Source organism: Choloepus didactylus, chromosome 4 (genome assembly GCF_015220235.1).
Source record: "Choloepus didactylus isolate mChoDid1 chromosome 4, mChoDid1.pri, whole genome shotgun sequence".
In the NCBI taxonomy this organism is placed as follows: Eukaryota; Metazoa; Chordata; class Mammalia; order Pilosa; family Megalonychidae; genus Choloepus; species Choloepus didactylus.
In genome coordinates, this window is record NC_051310.1 from 13,608,319 (window position 1) to 13,629,147 (window position 20,829).

The window sequence follows — 20,829 nt, forward strand, 5'->3', positions numbered from 1 at the left end:
ATCTCCAGAACAAAATAATGACCACAGTTTGCTTGTTTGGTTTAAAAGAAAAAAAGAGTGACATTGAGCCTTAGGGCAGAAAGCAGAGGTGTTAAGCTGTTAAGCAACACTGGAGATAATTTCCCAGAGCCTGTGGGTTGCGCACAGAGGTTTTGAGTTCCTCTCGGCTCAGCTGACACTGAGGTTGCAGTGAAGAGCCATTCTCATCCATTGTCAGAACTGATGCTCGGAAGCCAAACAGTGACAACAGCCAGAGTGGGAGTCAGAGCACGCGGATGGGGCGTGACAGCGCCACTGCTGGAGGACACAAGCCTTGGGAGAGTGCCCGGTGTGCACGGTGCAAAGCGCCTTCTGCATACAAGTGATACTCTGCATTTTTACTTTGCTGGGTACTTTTCAAAGAGCCTTTTCACTCTCGTTTTGCTTTCTGAAGAGAAAGGCAGTAGGGTATGGCACAGGCTCTGAAACCACAGTCCCAGCCCGGCAGATTACTCTACCTCCCTGGGCCTTAATTTCCTCATCTGTAAAATGGGCCCAGGGTGAGCTATTAATTGAGGATTAAATGAGGTAACAAGCAAAACACAACAGCTGCAACTGGTATTCACAGTAGGTAGCTTTTCATTCTACCTCTTGGAGGAGTCACACGGGAAGGGATGAGGCACAGAATCTTCTCAGAGATAGTGGAAGGAAGGGAAGGAGAAAGGGAAGGAGAAAGGGAAAGGGAGAGGAAGTGCCTTTCTGGCCAGCCCACCCTGCTCCAGGCTGTGTGCTGGGAGAGGTCCTTGCCCAGGAGAGGAGCATGGACTGGTGCGGAGGTGACTGTGCTACAGCAAAGATTCCATTACAGTGTGATAAAGGTAGTGACAGAGAAAAGCACAGAGGAGGGGACCTCCTGGAGGATGTGACCTGGGCCCCAACTCCCAAAGGACAAGAGTGGTGGCCTAGCCCTGGGAGCCACATGGGGTGGGACTGGGGCAGGTTCATCTTTGTCCCCAGCTCCCAGCCCAAGGCCTGGGCCAGAGCTGGGCTCAGCAAATACTGGGGAACTGAAATGATCTGCCCTGCCCTGACTCAAGCAGAGGGATGAAGGAATGGTGTGTGCTGGGAGGAAACCCCAGACATCCAGCATTGCTATGGTTGAGACTTCAAGGATCAGACTGGAGGCTGGGTCAGGGCTGTCAGCTGGGTCTGAGTCATGAGAAGCCCCTGGGCCACATTAACAAGGCTCAATCTTTGTGGGCCATGGGGAGCCCCTGTAAGTATTCAGCAGGAGAATGGACAACAAGCTTAAATTTCAAAACGATGTTCCCTACAGAGGGAAGAAAGGGTTGGAGGGAGCACGGAGACCAGGTAGGAGGTGAGAGCTAATTTTTGGGAGAGATGATGAACCCACTTCAATTTGATGATGGAGTGCTGCTGTGCACACCCAACTTTGTGGCTTGGTGGGTCAGACCATGCCCAGTTCGGTCTCTGCAGAAGCCCAGTGGTGTTTTTCAGAAGGACAATAGTTATCTACAAAGGATGGCAGAGCTTTGCTCCAAAATCCTAAGAGTCTGCATTGTGATTCTCCTATAGGAGCCTGCCAGAGGCCTAAATAGCATCTCTATTTGCCACTAAAACTTCCAGCATCATTGGATCTGCTGGATAATATGGCCCAAGTGACAGAGCAGCTTGCACAGCAGCCTGGACTTGTGGCAGGGCCTTCTTTTGTTCCAGTCCCTTTTCAAGATTAGCAGCTTTTTGGGTCACTTGATAAATGGACCAGAGTAGCCCACCTGAATGAGAAATATGTTGCTTCCAAAATCCAAAGAGGCCAACTAGGCATTGTGCCCCCCCCCCTTTTTTTTTTTTGGTTGTTGATTCAACTTATCCTTCACCTTAGAAGGGATATCTCGCCATGGCCAACCACCAGATGCCTAGAAATTTCATTGAGGTGGAAGGCCCCTGAATTTTTGTTGGATTTATTTCCCATGCATTAACAAGTAAATGTCTTACCAATAAGTCTAGAGTAGCTTCTACTTCTTGCTCACTAGGTCCAATCAGCATAATGTTATTAATGTAATGGACCAGCATGATGTCTTTTGGGAAGGAAAGGGAATCAAGTTCCCTAGGACTGGAGAGTTGATATATCCCTGAGGACAGTGAAGGCATATTACTGTTCTTGCCAGCTAAAAGCAAGCTGTTTCTCATGGTCTTAACTAACAGGCATTGAGCAAAAAGCATTTGCTAGCTCAATAGCTGCATACCAGGTACCAGGAGATGTGTTAACTTGCTCAAGCAATGAAGCCATATCTGGAACAGCAGCTGCAATTGGAGCCACCACCTGGCTAAGTTTGCAATAATCCTCTGTCATCCTCCAAGACCCATCTATTTTCTACACAGGCCAAATAGGATCGTTGAATGGGAATTTAGTGAGACTCACCATCCCTGCATCCTTGAAGTCCTTGATGATGGCACTAATCTCTGCAGCTCCTCCTGGAATGTGGTATTACTTTCGTTTTACTATTTTGCTAGGTAGAGGCAGTTCTAGTGGCTTGCACTTGGCCTTTCCTACAATAATAGGCCTTGCTCCACAGATCAGAGAATCAATGTAGAACTGAATTCCGCCAGTTGCTAAGTATGTCTATACCAATTATGAGTTCCAGAACTGGAGAAATAACTGCTAGTTGGGTTCAGGTGCGGTCGCAGTTAACTCTTCTCGGGGGGGGGTGGCGGCCGGTTGCTAAATCCTAGGCTCTCAGGACTGCTCGGAGGATACCGGCGGCGGGGGCTCTTTCCCGGAGGCGAGGGCGAGGCGGGGGACTTGGCCAGGTCCCCGGCGGAGGCGTGCAAAGTATGGAGGGCGGCGAAAAAGGAACAGGCGGGACACGTTTCTTTTTAGGGTGAAGAAACCAAGAGAGTTTATTAGGGGAGAGTACAAGCTTATAACAGGCGGTCTAGAGGGCGGGGTAGCTGTAGAGGTTAAAGGCTTGGATTGGTTCTGAGAGGGCGCGGAGGTTGTCTTTGGTTGTTGGGTGTTGCACAATGATTGGTGCATGCGCACTGGCAGTAGGGGACGTTGCATTGTAACGGAGGGGTTGAGTGGTTAGACGAGGGAGGCGGTCTTACCCGGCAAGCTTCCTCCAACGGTTGGTTTTGGGTGAGGAATTGGGGCCTGCCTCCGGCCTCACCTTCTCAGGCCCGGGGGGCTGTGGAGGGCGCTGTCACCCGTACCCACTACCCTCCCCAGGGGTGGATCCGGTCCCCCGGCCCAGGCCCGCCAGGTTGAAGCACGTAATCAGTATCCCGCAATTCCCCCTTCTTTTCTAATTAAAGGAAGAAGCTTACCGGAGAGGTCCGCTAAGGGATGAGGGAAGGGGGAGGCCGGGGAGGGGAAAAGGGGTTGACGGTGGCTCAGTGAGGCTGGAGCTCGGCGTTGGTGTGGCGCCCGGGCGCTCGACAGGGGCCTTGCTGCTTGCGGGATGGACGAGGGTGGGGGGTTTAAAGTCGGAGGTTCAGAGAAGCTGGAGCTCGAGGTTGGTGCGATGTTCAGGCAATCGAGAAGGGCCTCGCGGTCGGCGGGTTGACCGGTGGCGGTGAGGTCGCGGAGGGTTGGTTGTCATCTCGGAGTAGGGAGCGTCAGAGGTGGCGAGTCGCTGGTACTGGACTTTTGAGCGCAGGTTTCTTCGACTCTGGAGACAAAGGTGGCGAAAGGCTCACTCGGCTCCTGGAAGAGCTTGGTGAATTTATTAGGCCAACAGGTGGAGCAGTTGGCAAAAGCTCGCAAGGCGATTCCCCGAAGGATAGGCCAAAAGGTGGCAGGTGCATTAACATAAGCAGATGCATTTATAAACGCTCCCGTGCCTAAGTAGGCTTCGGGGTGATGATAGACTCCAGTGGCTGCGTCTTGCTCGCTTTGCTTAGCTGCTTCTGCCTGGAAGTGAGCACGCCAATCAACGAACTGGCCGGGGTTAAGGATGGTACGGGCAAGCGAGGCCCAGTCTTGGGGGAGGCAAAAGTCCATGGCGATATCCTGCAGTAATTGGGAAGCGTATGGGCTACCTAACCCGTCTTCCTTGACAGCCCTGCGAAGCTGCTTGATAGTATTTGAGTCAATGGGATACCAGTCGTACGGTTTCTGCGGTGTGGGGGTAAGGTTAAGAGGAAAGCAGCGAAAAGCACAAGAGAAAGGAGGACGCGCTTGCAGAGGGCCTGGCACAGGGGTGGGGGCAGGGGCAGCGTTGCCCCAAGGGTTGCCTTGAGGTGTAAAAGGCAGCCAGGGGTTGTTAGTCGGCAGGGTGGGAGGGGCGGCGGCAGCTGCCGGCAGTGGCTCCGAGGGGGAGCTCGCCGAAGGGGGAGGCGGAAGTGGGAGGCCCCAAGCGTCGCAAGATGGCGGCGCGGTAGGCGTGGTTAAGACACAAGATGGCGGACTAGCTCCGCCCTGTGAAAGGGCGGGGTAAGGCGCATGCGGTTTCCGGCCCGGCTTAGGGCTGACGTCATCACTAGAGCACTTCCTCCCCTCAGTGGAAGAAGAAGGAGGAAGTTCGCCATTTTGGAGAGGCTTAGTATTGCTTTGTTTTTGGGGGGCGACTTCGAGCGCGTTGTTAATCTGCTCGACTAAGGATTCTGTGTCCAAATCGTGGTCTACATTAGTATCGCTGTCTGAATCTGTTGACTGGGTTGATAGGGCCTCCTTGGATTTAATGGGGCCTCGATCAGGGGGGAGGGAGCCTTGAAGGCAGGAGCGGACGGTTATTAAGGTGGGGAGCAAGCCGGGAGGGAAGCGCTTGCTTTTATGTTCCATGGCGTTGGTGACCCGATCAATAAGGCGATTATAAGTAACAGGGTCCCAAAGATGGCAAGTGGTGAGCCATGGGTTAAAGGGCAGCAGGAGGTCCCAGTATACTTGCAGCTGCCGGACAGACACCTTACAGCGATGTGTGTCTAGGAGACCCGCTAGAGTGCGAACTTGAGGTGCTTGGCGTGCAGATAGACGATTACCCATAGCGGAGGGAGAAAAGAAAAAGGGGGGTTGATTATTGAGTAAAGAAAATGAGGTAAACCGTGGCCGCGAGGCCGAAGGAGACGGCGAGAATAGAAAGCAGGACCCTCTAGTAGCGAGAGCAGTTTGGGGGGGGCGGTCGCAAAGAGGCACACCGCGCCAAACAAAGAAACAAAGACACAGAGGACCACAGCAAAGTAATGAAGGGGTAGAGGGAGAATGTTAGGAGGAATGGGGGGTCATAGAAAGAGAAGACGAAAGGTAGTCGGGGGCAATAGCCGGGTTAATTCGGGAAGGGAGGAGCGGCCCGGGCGCGGAGCGGCGAGGGAGAGGCGGCTCCGGACGTGGAGCCGCGAGGGAGAGGCGGCTCCGCGGGGCGGCGAGGGAGAGGCAGCCCTTACTTTGCAGGCGAGGAGAAGGGGAGCTGGAGAGGCGTCCGGGCGAGCGGGTGGTTTTACTGGACCGCTGCGTGGAGAGGACTTGCCCCACGTTGGGCGCCAGTTGCGGTCGTAGTTGATTCGTCTGGGGGGGGGGTGGCGGCCGGTTGCTAAATCCTAGGCTCTCAGGATTGCTCGGAGGGTACCGGCGGCGGGGGCTCTTTCCCGGAGGCGAGGGCGAGGCGGGGGACTTGGCCAGGTCCCCGGCGGAGGCGTGCAAAGTATGGAGGGCGGCGAAAAAGGAACAGGCGGGACACGTTTCTTTTTAGGGTGAAGAAACCAAGAGAGTTTATTAGGGGAGAGTACAAGCTTATAACGGGCGGTCTAGAGGGCGGGGTAGCTGTAGAGGTTAAAGGCTTGGATTGGTTCTGAGAGGGCGCGGAGGTTGTCTTTGGTTGTTGGGTGTTGCACAATGATTGGTGCATGCGCACTGGCAGTAGGGGACGTTGCATTGTAACGGAGGGGTTGAGTGGTTAGACGAGGGAGGCGGTCTTACCCGGCAAGCTTCCTCCAACGGTTGGTTTTGGGTGAGGAATTGGGGCCTGCCTCCGGCCTCACCTTCTCAGGCCCGGGGGGCTGTGGAGGGCGCTGTCACCCGTACCCACTACCCTCCCCAGGGGTGGATCCGGTCCCCCGGCCCAGGCCCGCCAGGTTGAAGCACGTAATCAGTATCCCGCATTCAGGGACCCACTGCACGTGCTGTGAGATGGACTGGAGCTAAAATTCCATTGATCACCCGACATCACAAGCCCCTACCCTGACTGATGGATTGCAGTGATGTTTTTGGGTCTCCTGGAATTAATGTCAGTTCAGAGACAACGTTCAGTAATCTCTGAAAAGTCTGATCATTTCTTTTTCCCCAAAACATAGTCACCCTGGTAAATGGCTGTAGTCCCTTTGGGGAAGACTAGGAAAAATCCTAACAGTACATATTTTGGGCAGTGAGTAGTATCCTTCTCCAAGGAGATTTGGTCTGCCTTTCATTCAAGGGGTTCTGGTCTATAAATTAACTCAATTCTGGGAATTGATTGAGGGGCTATGACTCCGTTTTGGTGATTTGTTAGACTTTTGTTCACTTGACCTAGAATTCTTCCACTTATATGGATCAAGTAAGAATTTCCATTTCTATTTCTCTCCTGGGACACCATGATCAGCTAGCCAACACCATAGGTCTCTGAGGATCAGACAACTCTGATTACTGCTTTGACTCTGCTGTCTTTTATAGTAACTATACTCACCTTGGGTTTGGTGGTTGAGTGCCACCACTTGGCCCATGCCACCCTGGGATCCAATTATCTCTGTTGCATTAAGGATCCCTGTTCATTGGCAACAATTCCCACTGAAATTTCTACCCTACAGAGAAGAGCAACCACTGAGCTCTTTAGGGATGCTGGGGCTGTCTCACAAATTTATTCCTCATGGTCCTGGTGTAAGGTGTATCCTCTGTGTCCTCCAGACATTCCTGGGGTGGGTGAGCAGGTCTTATATGATAGCTCCACTCTAACATTCCAAGCTCCCTAACCCTTTGTATCCCTTCCTTTACATTGTGCCAGGGGAGTTCTCATATTTCAACCTTATTTAGTGGATTCCACCTTTTGATCCATGTTTCAGCATCTGGTGGCCTCAGCACCTGGTGGCCTTGGCTCCTGGCCAGAACATCGTCATCTCCCCAGTGAGTATCTCCATGGCCTTGGCTTCACTGTCCCTGGCTTCACACAGAGCCAGCTTCTCCAGGGCCTGGGCTTCAACTTCACTGAGACATCTGAGGCCAAGATCCACCAGGACTTCCAGAACCTCCACCACCTCCTCGGGGAGTTGGACACCAGCTTGGGAATGAGCATGGGCAACGCCGTGTTCCTCGACCACAGCCTCGAGCTCCTGGAGTCATTCTCAGCAGACATCAAGTGCCACTGTGAGTCAGAGGCCTTTGGCTACAGATTTCCAGGACTTGGCCAAAGCCAGCAGACAGATCAACAAGTATGTCAAGAACAAGACACAGGGGAAAATTGTGGACTTGCTCTCAAAGTTGGACAGCCCAGCCCTCCTCATCCTGGTCAACTACATCTTCTTCAAGTTACCCTCTACCCATCCCATTCTGACCAGGCCCCATTTCCCACTGCCAAGGACAGTAACAGACTCAAAGTCCAGGGCACACTCTTGGGCAAAGCTTTGATTTTATAAAGCAATTCCCTTCTGTTTCCATCTTCACCACAATCCCGTTGGGAAGGTGGAATGTATCATTTTACAAGAGATCAAAATGACACCCAGAAGAGCTGAGTGACTTGTCCATGTTCTTGCAGGTTACTCAAGGCAAGTCCATATAACCGTGAGCAGCTCACAACAGCGAGTCAGGCCCTGGGCCAGGGGCTGGAAATCCAGCAGAGAACAAGACCGAGCAGCCCCTGCCCCAGGGACTCCCCTGCCAGCCCCAAAGCTGTCCCCTAGGCTCTACCAGAGCACATCTGCACCAGCGCTGCTCAGGTCTCGCTTTGGCCAGTCCCTCACCACCAATTTGGAACAGGGTTTATCAAAAATGCCTGTTCATAAAAATAATCAGGGAGACCTGTTAAAATTATAGATTCCAGAGCCCGTGCCAGATCTACTGAAGCAAAAACTCGGCAGAAAATTCCTGAAATTTGTGTTTTTAACAAGCCCCCCACCCAAGATAATTTTTACAGGCAGCAATTTAGGGACACATTATCCTTGGGAACAAAATCTAAACTCCTTAGCCTAGAGCAGTGGTTCTCAAAGGTGGTTTTGCCCCCTGGGGGACATTTGGCAACGTCTGGGGGCAGAAGTCAGGGATGCTGCTAAGCACCCTACAGTGCACGGGGCTGCCCCCCACAATGATATCTGCCCCGAAACGTCTGTTGTGCAAAGGTTGGTGAACCCTGCCTTAGAGCCATTTGCTCCTTTCCAGCCTCATCTCTCACCATTTTCCCTCCCTCAAGCTCTCAACACACAGCAGACAGGCAGATACACACACACACACACACACACACACACATACACACACACACATACACACAGAGCTGTATCAGGCTCAGCCCTATGAGCCTGACTTTCTCAATTTCAAGCCTGTGTTAGTTTCCTGTGGCTGCTGGCAAAGCACCACAAATCTGGTGGCTTAAAACAACACAAATTTGTTCTCTTAACAGTTCAGGAGGTCAGAAGTCTAAAATCAGTTTCACTGGGCTAAAATCAAGGTGTTGGCAGAGTGTGTTCCTTCTAGAGGCCCCAGGGAGAAGCCCTTTCCCTGCTTCTAGGGGCACCTGCTCTCCTTGGCTCCTGGCCTCATCACACATTACCAATCGCACACTACCCTGGTCTCAGCTCCCACTGGCTCATCTCCTTCTCTGACTCGCCTGCCTCCCTCTTCATGGTGATTACCTTGGGCTGACCTGGATAATCCAAAATAATCTCCCCATCTCAAGGTCAGCTGATCAGCAACCCTAATTCCATGTGCTTCCTTAATCCCTTTTCCACAGAATATAACCTATTCACAGATTCAGGGGATTAGGATGAGGACATCTATGAGGGACCATTCACTGCCCCCTCTGTCCTCTCCTTCAACATGTCTCATTGCCTAAAACTTCTTCCCAGCCTTCAAATCTTAGCCCTAAAATCACCTCCTCCATGAAGCCTTCCCAGATTCCTTCAGGCAAACCTTTGCTTCTCACATGCATCCTCTGCAGTCTGTCCATGCCTTGTTTCAACCATCAGCTTGTTATAATGTCTAACCCTGGACCCAAGCGGTTCACATTCAGAAAAGCACAGGTGAAACAGTCAAAAAAAAAAAAAAAGTAATAAGGATTTTTAATGTGTGTCCCTCAACAACATTAAAGACCACCCAACTCATAATTCCTGACGCTGGAAATCCATTTGCCAATGCGTCTATTTTCCTGGCTCTCAGGGCCCCTCACTGGCCAACTGTCCTCACTTCCCTCTTTATTATGTAAAGTGGGTGACTTGGCACTTCCTCACATCCTTCTCCTCCCCCTGCCCCTGGCCTTTTTCTGACCAGGCTCAGGCACGGATCTGGGAGCCCACATAGCGGAGGCCGCCCTCCTGGAAGGGTGACGAAGGTCAGAGGCTGACCAGGCAAAGCCAGCATCCTTCTACCTGATGGTGGTGGGGGGCATGTGCCCAGACACAATTCTGGGAGCTACCCCAAAAGTAATGTCCTCAGATTATCTCTCCCACTGGGCTGTGTGCGCTTGTGCACCCCATCCTCTCCTCTTTAGGAGCCCCAGGGCCTTTGCACAGGGCTTGGCACATGGGAGGAGCTCAATAAACGGTTATCCAGAGGGCTGGGAGGAAGGCACAGTGAGCCCAGCCCAGGTCCAGCCCTCCTGTGCCTGAGCACCTGTGGGTTCTGGTAACGGCTGGGTGCCCACGGGCTGTTATTCTGCAAAGGCTTCTGTATTACGGGTTCTCAGCATTCCCAGGACCAGAGTGGGCAGGGTTGATGGGAAACCACAGCTCCCGGATATACAATCAGAGAGGCTTTGAACAGCTGATTCCAGGACCCGGCATTGAGGGAGGTGGAATGCCTGGGTGTACACAAATTTTCCACAATAAAGCAGAACAAATCTGCAAGCTCCTGGTTAAGTGGTGGCAGATGCCCTGAAATGTTGCCAGCAAGTCAGGATGGCAAACAGAAATTAAGAGGGGTGTAGCAATTATTCCTAAATTTAGGACATGTAAACTGTCCCTGGCATGTTCCTTATTTAGGAGATGGTCTTGACAGTTCTTTTTAAAGGACATTAAAAATAAAGGCTTTTGCAAGTAAATCATACTTGCTCTCTCAGATTTTCCCCATACCATCATTAGTTTCTCTCCCATGAGAATTTTCAAGAAGAAGTCTCTTAAAGTAGGGGTTTGCTCTTATTCTGTGTTTTGTTTTGTGCCAAACTAGATATGCTTTAAGCTTGCTGGAAAAAAAATCTCTGTGAAAATCAAGCAGCAAAATGTTAAGGATGAAAAGCTTAGCACTGAAAAAAAAAATCCATGATCTTATTTTTTCAAATGTGAGTTGTTGGACAATTAGCCATCACTTGCTTCTAGTCAGAAAATACCAGCTTCTCCAGCTCTGAGGACCCCAGACTTCCTTGGGAGGATGGCTTGAGAACCTTAAAACATCTCACTAGGTGGGAGACAGACAGACTGCAGATTTATACCCATCAGTTTCTGCAGACACCAAGGGCAGAGAGAGGCTTTGAGCTGGGCCAGGCATGGACTCTTGGGTCTCCAGGCCCCATGTCCATGTCTCTTTCCCCACGACCTCCAGCCTCTCCCCGTTGTCTCATCAGCAGCCATTCCTGGGGGCATGAGCTTGGCTCAGAACTGAGAGTTTTGCCCACAGCACCCGTAGATCCTGAGCCACAGGCAGTGGGATGGAGAAGGGTCTGCCTGGAGACAGCTCACCTATAGGCAGCCTCAGCTGGGAACTGGTGGCCTCACAAGGGCTCCCAGAGCTTGAGGTCAAAGGCAGCCGGACACCTGGGCCCACTGGACTCAGGGCACTCCGTCATCCCAGAACTGGAGAGCCCTACCCTGGAGCACATGAGGCCCCACGAGACTCAACCCATGTCTTTCAGTTTACGAGGGTTCCAGTTGTCTGGAATAACCGCAAAGGACAGCATGGACTCAGTGGGTGAGTAGTCCAACCAGGCAGGCTTCAGCTCAGTAAAAGGCACCATTTCCTTCCCATCAGAGCTGACCAGTAATGCAAAGTCCCTTCTGTGAAGGTGGTGAGTTTCCCGTCATCATGAGGTGACCAAATAGGCTGGGTGATGACCTCAGGGAACATGGCAGAGGGGATTCAGGGTCCACCTAGGGGGGTGGGAGTAGGTGACTGTGACAAGGTCTTTTTACACCAAGGAAATATGGTCTATAACAGGGGGGCCAAGCAGTGAGGTCAGGGGCCTCCCGCAGGGAAGTGGGAACACGTCTTCCTACGTACAATCAGCGGGGCCAGCCAGGTGCCTATCTGGGCTTCTGTGGCTGGGATGTCAAGGGGTGGGGATGGAATGTATGGTTTGTATCCCCAAACCTCTCATAGACCTGGATTTCTCAGCCTGAAATCCAGTACCATGTCCAGCACCCTCAAATCTAGGACCCTTCCAGGCCAGGGGGAGGATGAGGCCACATTGGTTTCAGTGAATTCCTACCCCTAGCTCAAGGACCAGAGCTCTCTTATCCCCTTCCATTTCCAGAAGCCAATCCTGGAAATGGAACTTATCCTCATGTCCCTTTCGAGAGGTGGAGGACGGAGCAGGCTTAAACCTCCGGGAATGTTGGCATTTTACCAGGAAGTGCAGTCCTAATGGGGGGGCATGAGGGAGGGCTTCCAGGTAACTTGGTTGGTGGTTACACATGCTTCTGCTGCCCCCCAAGGCCCCCCAGGCCTGGCACCCTGCTCTCCCACGCCCATCTCCTGCTTTCCCTCTCCCCCCTCCTCCCCGGCACCTGGGCACACCCCTTTGACCCCGCAGCACCAGGGAGGGGGTTTCTACGTCACTGAGACAACCTTGGTGAAGGTGCCCGTGACGTTCCAGCCCAGCACCATCAAGTACCTGAACCACCCGGTGCCACCCTGCGGCTGGTGCAGCTGGGCTACGTGGGCAACAGGAACGTCATCTTCATCCTTCCCAGCAAGGGTGAGGTGGACGCGGTCATCACTGCACTCAGCCGGGACACCATTCACAGGTGGTCACAGTCTCTCGTCAGCAGGTAAACCCTCGGCCAGCGTGCAGACAGCTGCAGCAGACAGGGACCCATCAAGTGGAGCAGGTGGCAAAGGGGGCACCTGGACATCCCTCTTCCCACAGACTCACCTTCCTGGGTTCATTTGTCTTCTGCCTGTGGGTCCCCAAAGACCCTGGGGTTCTCTAACCTGGAGGTTACACTTATTTATTTATCTGTCATTCAACACTGAGATACTTTGGGGCTTTCCACAGAGTGAGGTCCCTTTTCCCCATGAGATGAACAACCTCCCTCTGTGTTAGATATTTTTTGCATTGTTTTCTTAAACTGAGCTCACCCAGCTCATGAAAAATATAATAAAAATGATCTCTGCACCCATCCTGGAACCAATGGGAAGCCTGTGAACAGTTCGTAAGTCACACAGAGGATCTAGCTCTTCTTCAATCAGTCAACCAACCAGAAAGTTGGAAAGCGAGGCCATATGTAGGTAATGAATGAGCAAGGAAACAGCCTTGAGCCTATGCTGGAGGCTGGGCCAGAAGGCACCTTGGAATCAGCCAATGGGTGCCCTCCGTCTCTACGCCCAGCCCCAGCACAGGGGCTGGTGCATAGCGGGCACTCGAAGTTGGTCGACAGTGTGAGCGAACAATGAATGAATGAATGAATGAATGAACTTCTTTTTCCCCAGACATGTCTGGCTTGAGGGCAATTAAAATTATTGCCCAGCCCCACCTCTCACCATGGAGGAGGGAGGAAACCAAGGTCTTGGCTTGTTATTCTGTGCACAAGCAAGCAGAATAATGCCAACCAGCGGGGAACCTGGTGGCAGGTGGGGTGATGCAGACTCAGAGGACGGAGGGGGTGCAGAGGAGGGAGAGGGCATTTGCATTTGGAGTAGACCAGGAAGCCTACCGGGGCAGGTGGCATTTCATTCATCCATCCATCCATTCGGTCAGTCAGTTATTCCATTAATAATCGTAAATAGAAGCACCTGTTCTGAACCATGCACTAGGTTAAACACAAAGGATAGAATGGTGAGAAAAACAAAAGCATAGACTCAAAGACATACACCCTAGAGTAGAAAACAGATTCTAGTGGAATTAATAGTAGTACAACGATATAAGTTCTGGGGGAGGGGGAGAGAAAGAGAGAGAGAGTGTGTGTAAAATGCTGGCAGAGGGTGGGAAAGCTGACTCTGCCCCGGGGGGCCTGGGGAAGGGGCCACAGAGCAGACTGGAAGCGCAACCAGTGGGAAGCTGCCCCAGCGGTGTGGCTGGGAGAGGGACTGGCATCCACAAAGTCGTGCTGTGTAGCCAGAAGGCAACACAGGGCACTAGCAGAGCAGGGGCAGCAGCAGCGAGTGAGACGAACCAGCTTGGATGAGCTTTGTCTGTAATCCAAGAATTGTGCAAACAGAAAATCTAGAAAGAAGCTTTAAGTTTCGTGTTTTATGGTTTCAAATTGCTTTCTTATTTGAATTACACAGATCTACACAGTGCTTTGTACTTCTGAAGGAATTAATCCAGTTCTGTGAGTGGACACAAAAGTGCCTCAGAGTCGGTTCTTTCTCCTGTAGGGGAGAGTGTGTGGTCAGCTCTGTGTTTCAGAAAGATTTTTTAAGAAATAAACACCCAGGGTGAAATGTTGTTGCTTTATCCCTAATACTCAAGCATAATTCTCTACTCCATTCAAACGATTCCGCCTCGCCCTGGAAGACAAGCCCTCCCCCTCCTCCTGGAAGACAAGTCTCCACCTTGTGACTTGCCTCTCCCACATCACCCCACCCCTGCGTCACCCTCCACTGGTGATGCTCAGAGCCTCGTCATCCTTCAAGGTCCAGTGTAAACACCTCCCACAGGACAGGCGCCCTCCCACCCCTCGAGCCTCCTTCTCTGTCCCCTTTATTCTTTGCCCATATCCCCGCTGCGCTTGCTGGCAGCTCTCTGACGCTGAGGCGATGGGGCCAGTGGAGAGAGCCGGGGCTTCAAGGTGTCTAGCTCTGATGTCATCAGAATTCTGCTGCTTCCCTGTTGTGTGTCTTTGGGAAAACTCCTCAGCCTCTCTGGGTTTCCATCTCCAAATCTGGAAACTGAACCTATTGACTCCAACTTGGTCAGGTTTTAGCTGTGTGTGCAGATTAGCTGAGAAGAAGAAGGCAAAGCACATGTACCAGGAGTTGGGTCCATCTCCCTTCCTTATTTTTGGTACTGTTTCTACATCTAGAAGAAGTCACATGTTCCATTCATCTTTGCTTTCTCCTCAAATCCTTACTTGTGTCCTCTGAATAGTACATCTTAAAACTCACTATGCCCAAAACACAAGCAACCAAAGAACAGAGACAAATGGGATCTCCTCAAAATCACTTTTGTATATCAGAGGACTTTGTTAGAACAGTAAAAAGGCAGCCTACACAATGGGAGAAAATATTTGGAAACCACATATCAGATAAGGGTTTAATATCCCCAATATATAAAGCAATCCTACAACTCAACAACAGAAAGGCAAACCACCCAATTAAAAAATGGGCAGAAGACATGGACAGACACTTTTCTGAAGAGGAAATACAAATGTCTCAAAAACATATGAAAAAATGCTCAACTTCACTGGCTATTAGGGAAATGCAAATCAAAACCACAATGAGATATCATCTCACACCTACCAGAATGGCCATTATCCAAAAAACAGAAAATGACAAGTGCTGGAGAGGATGTGGAGAAAGAGGCACACTTATTCATTGTTGGTGGGAATGTAGAATGGTGCAACCACTCTGGAAGACAGTATGGATGTTCCTCAGAAAGCTAAGTATAGATTTGCCATATGACCCAGCTATTCCATTGCTAGGTATACACTCAGAGGAACTGAAAGTTAAGACACAAACGGACATTTGTAAACTGATGTTTATTGCCACATTATTCATGATTGCCAAGAGATGGAAGCAGCCCCAATGTCCATCAACAGAAGAGTGGATAAACAAACTGTGGTATATACACATGATGGAATGTTATGCAGCTGTAAGACAGAACAAAGACATGGAACATATAACAACATGGATGAACCCTGAGGACATTATGTTGCGTGAAGTTAGCCAGAAACAAAAGGACAAATACTGTATGGTCTCATTAATATAAACTAACATTAATGAGCAAACTTTGAAGTTAAAAGCTGATAACACAGGCTACCAGGAGATAGAAAGAGGGTAGAGATTGGGCATTTGATGCTGAAGGACTACAGAATGTTCAGCAGGATTGTTTGTATAGATCCAGAAATAGATAGCGTAATACTGTGTGATGGTAGCACAATATTGTAAGTATACTGAACAAAGATGTCCATGAGTAAAGCTGAAAGAGGTGCGATAGGAGGATGTATGACACCAGAGGTAAAGATATATGATAAAGACTGGGACTGTATTACTTAGAAAAACTGGAGTGGCCAATGACTGTTACTAAATATGCAAATATGAGAATGTTTTCACATGTGGGAGAACAAATGACTGTCAACCATGGGGAGTGTTGGAGAGGGGGTGGTGTTTGGGAATAAGTGTAATCGGGACAAACTGGAGTCTGTGGTTGGCAGTGGTGTTGTGAGGGTGTTTCCATTGAGTGTTGCAGGGGTGATATGCCAAAGTTGGGTGTGTATGAGAGGAGGATGTGGGGGAGGGATATGGGATTCTTGGTAGTGGTGTTGTTTTCTGTCCTTACTACTATATTGTATTGTATGGTATTTTATTTTTATTATCTTTTTTATTATTTGCCAAAAAAAAAAAAAAAAACTTTTTCAGAGTAATCAGTATGTTCAAGTGCTGTCTGTGGTGATAAATGTACAACTATATGATAATACTGTGAACATCTGACTATACACTGTGGATAATTGTATGGTAATGTGAATATATCTCTACAAAATTGTAGGAAAAAATATAAATAGGGGTAAGGTGCTGGGGGGGTTGTGGAGGGAGAGAAGGCTGTGCCTGTTTATTGTTGATGTGGAGGCAGAGTGGTGTGGCCTTTCTGGGGGTCGGTGTGGTGGTTCCACAGGAAGCTAGGCATGTGGGGGCCATGGGGTCCTGCAGCCTCATTATGGAGTGTGTACTTGGAGGATCTGGGAGCGGGGATGTGAATGGACATTTGCACGCTGGTGTTTGTGGCGGCAGTGTTCATGATTTGCAGTGGGTGGAGGTGGCCTGGGGGTACACTGAGGAGCGGAGTGGTGGACTGTGGTGTGTGCACACAATGGAATACTGAGCAACTACGAGAGGGACTGAGGCTGTGGGGCTTGCAGTGAGGTGGGTGGATCCTGTGGACAGCATTTTGAGTGAAGTACGACAGAAACAATGGCGGGCACTATAGTGCCTCACTGGTGTGGACTGACTGCAGTGTGTAGACTCAGAATTGAATCTTAGAGCACAGCCTAACAGGGAAACGATTATTGTGGTGGTCCCTGAATTTGGTCTCTTGCAGAAGTCAAATCTATTCCTGAATTGTGGTGGCTGTCTCCAGACTCTGAGATGCTGATCCCTTTGTGTGTGACCTGTTGATCTCTGGAACATTGAGTATCTTTGTGATGCCTGGAGCTCAGAGCAAGAGCTCGGCAGATATGAATGTCAGTATTAACGAAAACAGCAACTGTCAAAAAAAAAAAAAAAAAAAAGCTGAGAGGGAGCCCGGACTTCAATTAGAAATGAAGCAGATCTGGTTGGGACTGGGGCAGATCAGGCCAAAGGGTGAAGGCTGAAACTGAGTGTGTATTGGAGCCTCAGTTTCCGTGTGAGACCAGGGGAAGAGAAGTGTATTTGATGTAGGATCTGTATTTTCTAAACAAAATAACTTCTACAGTCTGTTCAAAACACCACAATTGCATGGAGCTTTGAATAGGAAGTGGGGTGTGGTGGGTCTGTATAGGTTAGAGTGAAATAGCAACACATCCCAGGGTGATTTGGGCAGAGAATTAAAAATGTATATGCAGGGCCCCCCTGGGGAGCTGCAGAAAAGTGTGGAAGTGTTGGGCTTCCTCACCTGGATTGTTGCTGATGTTCCCACAAACATTGAGGACTGACAGCTTGGTAGGCCGAGCCCTCTGTCTTGGGACTTGCCCCTGTGAAATTTGTTACTGCAAAGGAGAGGCTAAACCTGCTTATAATTGTGCCTAAGAGTCTCCCCCTGAGTGCCTCTTTGTTGCTCAGATGCGGCCCCCTCTCTCTAGCTAAGCCAACTCGGCAGGTGAACTCACCTGCCCTTCCCCCTGTGTGGGACCTGACTCCCAGGGGTGTAAATCTCCCTGGCCATGCGAGATATGACTCCCAGGGATGAATCTGGACCCGGCATCATGGGATCAAGAACATCTTCTTGACCAAAAGGGGGATGCAAAATGAAATGAAATACTTTCAGTGACTGAGAGATTTCAAGTGGAGTCGAGAGGTCACTCTGGTGGACGTTCTTATGCACTATATAAATCACATGTTTTAGATTTTAGTGTATTGGAATAGCTAGAAGTAAATACCTGAAACTACCAAACTCCAGCCCAGCAGCCTTGACTCTTGAGGACAATTGTATAACAACGTGGCTTGCAGGGGGTGGCAGTGTGGTTGTGGTGGCCTTGTTGGTTGCACTCCCCTTGTCCAGTGTGTGGATGGATGGGTGGAAAGGTGGGGACAAAACCTAAGTGAAGAAGCGGGGGGGGGGGGGGGGGGGGGGATGATTTGGGTGTTCTTTTTTACTTTTCTTTTTTATTTTTATTCTGATTCTTTCTGGTGTGGGTAAGGTGTTCAGAGATTGATTGGGGTGAGGAATGCACAGTTGTGTGGTGGTACTGTGAACAGCTGAATGTGCACCATGGATGATTGATTGTGTGGTGTGTGGGTATATCTCAATAAAACTGAATTTAATTAAAAAAAAAAAAAGAAACTCCCTGTGGCTGGCTGCGAGCCCCCAAGCCGTCCCCAGGGCAGTTTTTACTAAATGAGGGGAAGGCTGGCCTCCCCTCCCACTGCTGGAGAGCTGGGGTCCTTTCTCTGGCTTCCTCCCTCTGGCCTGAGCCAGAAGAATTCTTTTACCAAAACCAAGGCACCCTGATGGGTTGGAAAGTGCTGATGCCCACTCCCTGCTGTGTCTCTCCCCCACCCCCATCCCCACCACATGACTCCCCTCACCTTTCTAGAAAGCCCTCTCCAGCAGAAACAGCCAAATCATCACTGGACCCCGGAGAGGGGCTGGGACTTGGCTAAAGCCACACGGCAGTGGGACCCTCTGGTCCCAGCCCGGTGCACCTTCCCCTCCTCTGCTTCAGCACAGCTGCTAGTAGGGGGTACTTGAGGGGCCACAATGACTTCTTTAGGGGCCACGCTATTAAACGTCCAGCAGTCCTTACTCAGCTGGAACATTTTGAACAGCAGTTTGACCTAGTGGTATCGCAAGGGGAATGGGCCCAAAGGAGAGCCGAGAAGAAAAGAATCTGCAATGCAGGGGCCCAAAGAGGAGCAGCCTGTGTGATGGAGGCAGGTCCTGTCCCCTCCCCTGTCCCCAAAGAGCAGGCCAGGCTTGGGGGCAGGAGCTGGAGGGACTGCATGGGAAAATGGGAGCCTGCCTGGGAGCGGAGGGGCTGCCCTCCGGCTGCAGGGCCCAGCCTGGAGAACCCCTAACCTTCTCCTCCTCCCCTGAACAGCCAGCTGGACCTGCCCACCCGAAAGGTCTCCATCTCCAGAGGCTATGACCTTGATCGTGGGGGACCTGGGGCTTGCAGATTTGCTCACCAACCGAACTTCTCAGGCATCACAGAAGAGGCCCACTGATGGGGTCAAAGGTGAGTGTCTTAGGAGTCCATCCTTTTTATTTTTTCTTCACAACACAATTAATAATAATAATAAGCAATTCATGAATGGCTTCTGGACCCCATTTTATAGTGGGGAGAACGGAGGCTCGATAAGAAAGCGTGGCAACCCCAAGGTCCCGTAGGAGGCAGAGAGAGGAAAGGGTACCCCCCGGGCATCTGTCCATCTGACCACACAGAGGGGCACCGTGGGAATGAAGCTGTCACGGTGAGACTGTGAGAAGCCTCAGAAAAGAGAGAAAGGGGAAGTTTCTAACCAAGGTCACACTGCGCCTTATGCCTAATCATTGCCATTATCTTTATCCTTCAGTTTCATATTCTGTTATTCATTCATTCATTCAGAAAGTGTTTACTGAACACCTACTACGTACCCAAACTGTGCGAGATGTGGGGTGGGCCTCCATTGCCCAGCATGGCCCCTGCCCTTACAGATCCCACTGTCCTGTGGAGCGAGTGGGACATGACTGTGGGGGCAGCAGCCCCTTCCTCCAGCCCAAGGACCCATTGCCAGGCCCAGCACACAGGATGGCTCAGAAACATGCCTGTGGTTGGAGGGGATGGAGTCAGCGCAGCTGCCTTCTTATAAGGTAGGTAGCGTCCCAATTTCACGGGGGAGGAATCTCCAGCTCAGGGAGAGGAAACAGCTTGTCCCCGGCCACAAGGCGAGCAGGTGACGAACTGACGTTTGACTCAAAAGCACACGTTCCTAAGGCACGCTGCAGGGGTTCCAGTCCCACTCAGCTTCTTCCTGGCTGTGTGTGCCTTTTTATGTCACTCCTCCGAGCCTCGCATCGTTGCCATAAAGTAGAGTCACCGAGAGTCCTCTCTCCATAGGGTGTTGTCAGCTGTCGCTATCAGCCAGGCCATCATCTGAGACTTCCGACAAAAGTTAGTAAAGCATTTTACTGATTTCAGATTCTTTCTCATTCTGAACACAAAGAGTGGCGTCTCAACTGTCAGAGATTACACTGTAGGGTCTGTTTGGGATTTTCCATGTAGGGTGAGTATAAGCTTTTTGCAAAATTGAGCCCTAGTATTTATTTAGGAGACAGGAGGAGAGGTGGGGTCTTGAGAAAGAGACTCCTCTCCCTCGGCCAGCCCAGGATCCAGGAAGGAGAGCCCAGTGTGCACTTGGAAGCCCAGCTCATCCCTCAGGACCCTTAATCCCCGTGTCACGGGCTCCACCATGGGTGTGGCTGGAGGTGCAGGGACCTGGGCTCTGGTCCCGGGGCTGCCGCTCAGACGAGGAGCCGGGAGCCTCAGCTTCACCACCCATGAGGTGAAGGGTGGGAGCAGTCCTAGCAACGAGGCGGGTGGTGCTCTTAGCGCACAGTAGGCGCTCACCCATCTGTCTTTGGTCCATTCCTAACAGGTGGTCCGTAAGGCCGTGCTGAGCCTCGATGAGAAGGGTGTGATGCCAAACACCACCACTGGGGGAGCCCCAAGGCCGGGGGCCCCGCCTGGCAGCACCAGCTTCAACCACCCCTTCCTTGCCGTGATCTTTGACAGCTTCGCGGGGAGCACCCTTTTCCTAAGCGAGGCCGCCCACCCAGCCTACGTGGAGGCCGCCCTGCTGCAAGAGCCCCATCCGGCTTTGGGCACCAGGGACTCCACGGAAATGTCTGGGGAGAGGGACACGTCCCCCAGTCCTCTCCAGTTCTCCTCATCCCACCAGAGTTGTCTGTACCTTTTAAACATCTTGTAATAAACAACTGTCATTGCAGCTCTGCTGGCATGTGTGGCTGAAGGGGAGGAAATGAGGAGTCGGATGTTCTACAATCATCGTGGATTATTTGGAAACCACCAGACGTGGTTCCCCGGGAGAAGCAACAACTAGTGCCAACAATCCTGCCCCTCTTCCCCGACAAGAGCTGATGGAGGCTT

The 20,829-nt window shown here is 51.1% G+C and overlaps 1 pseudogene; it reads left to right on the forward strand.

The window, feature by feature from the left end:
• Positions 1-275: 275 nt before the first annotated feature.
• Positions 276-20,650, forward strand: LOC119532564 (annotated as a pseudogene).
• Positions 20,651-20,829: the final 179 nt, after the last annotated feature.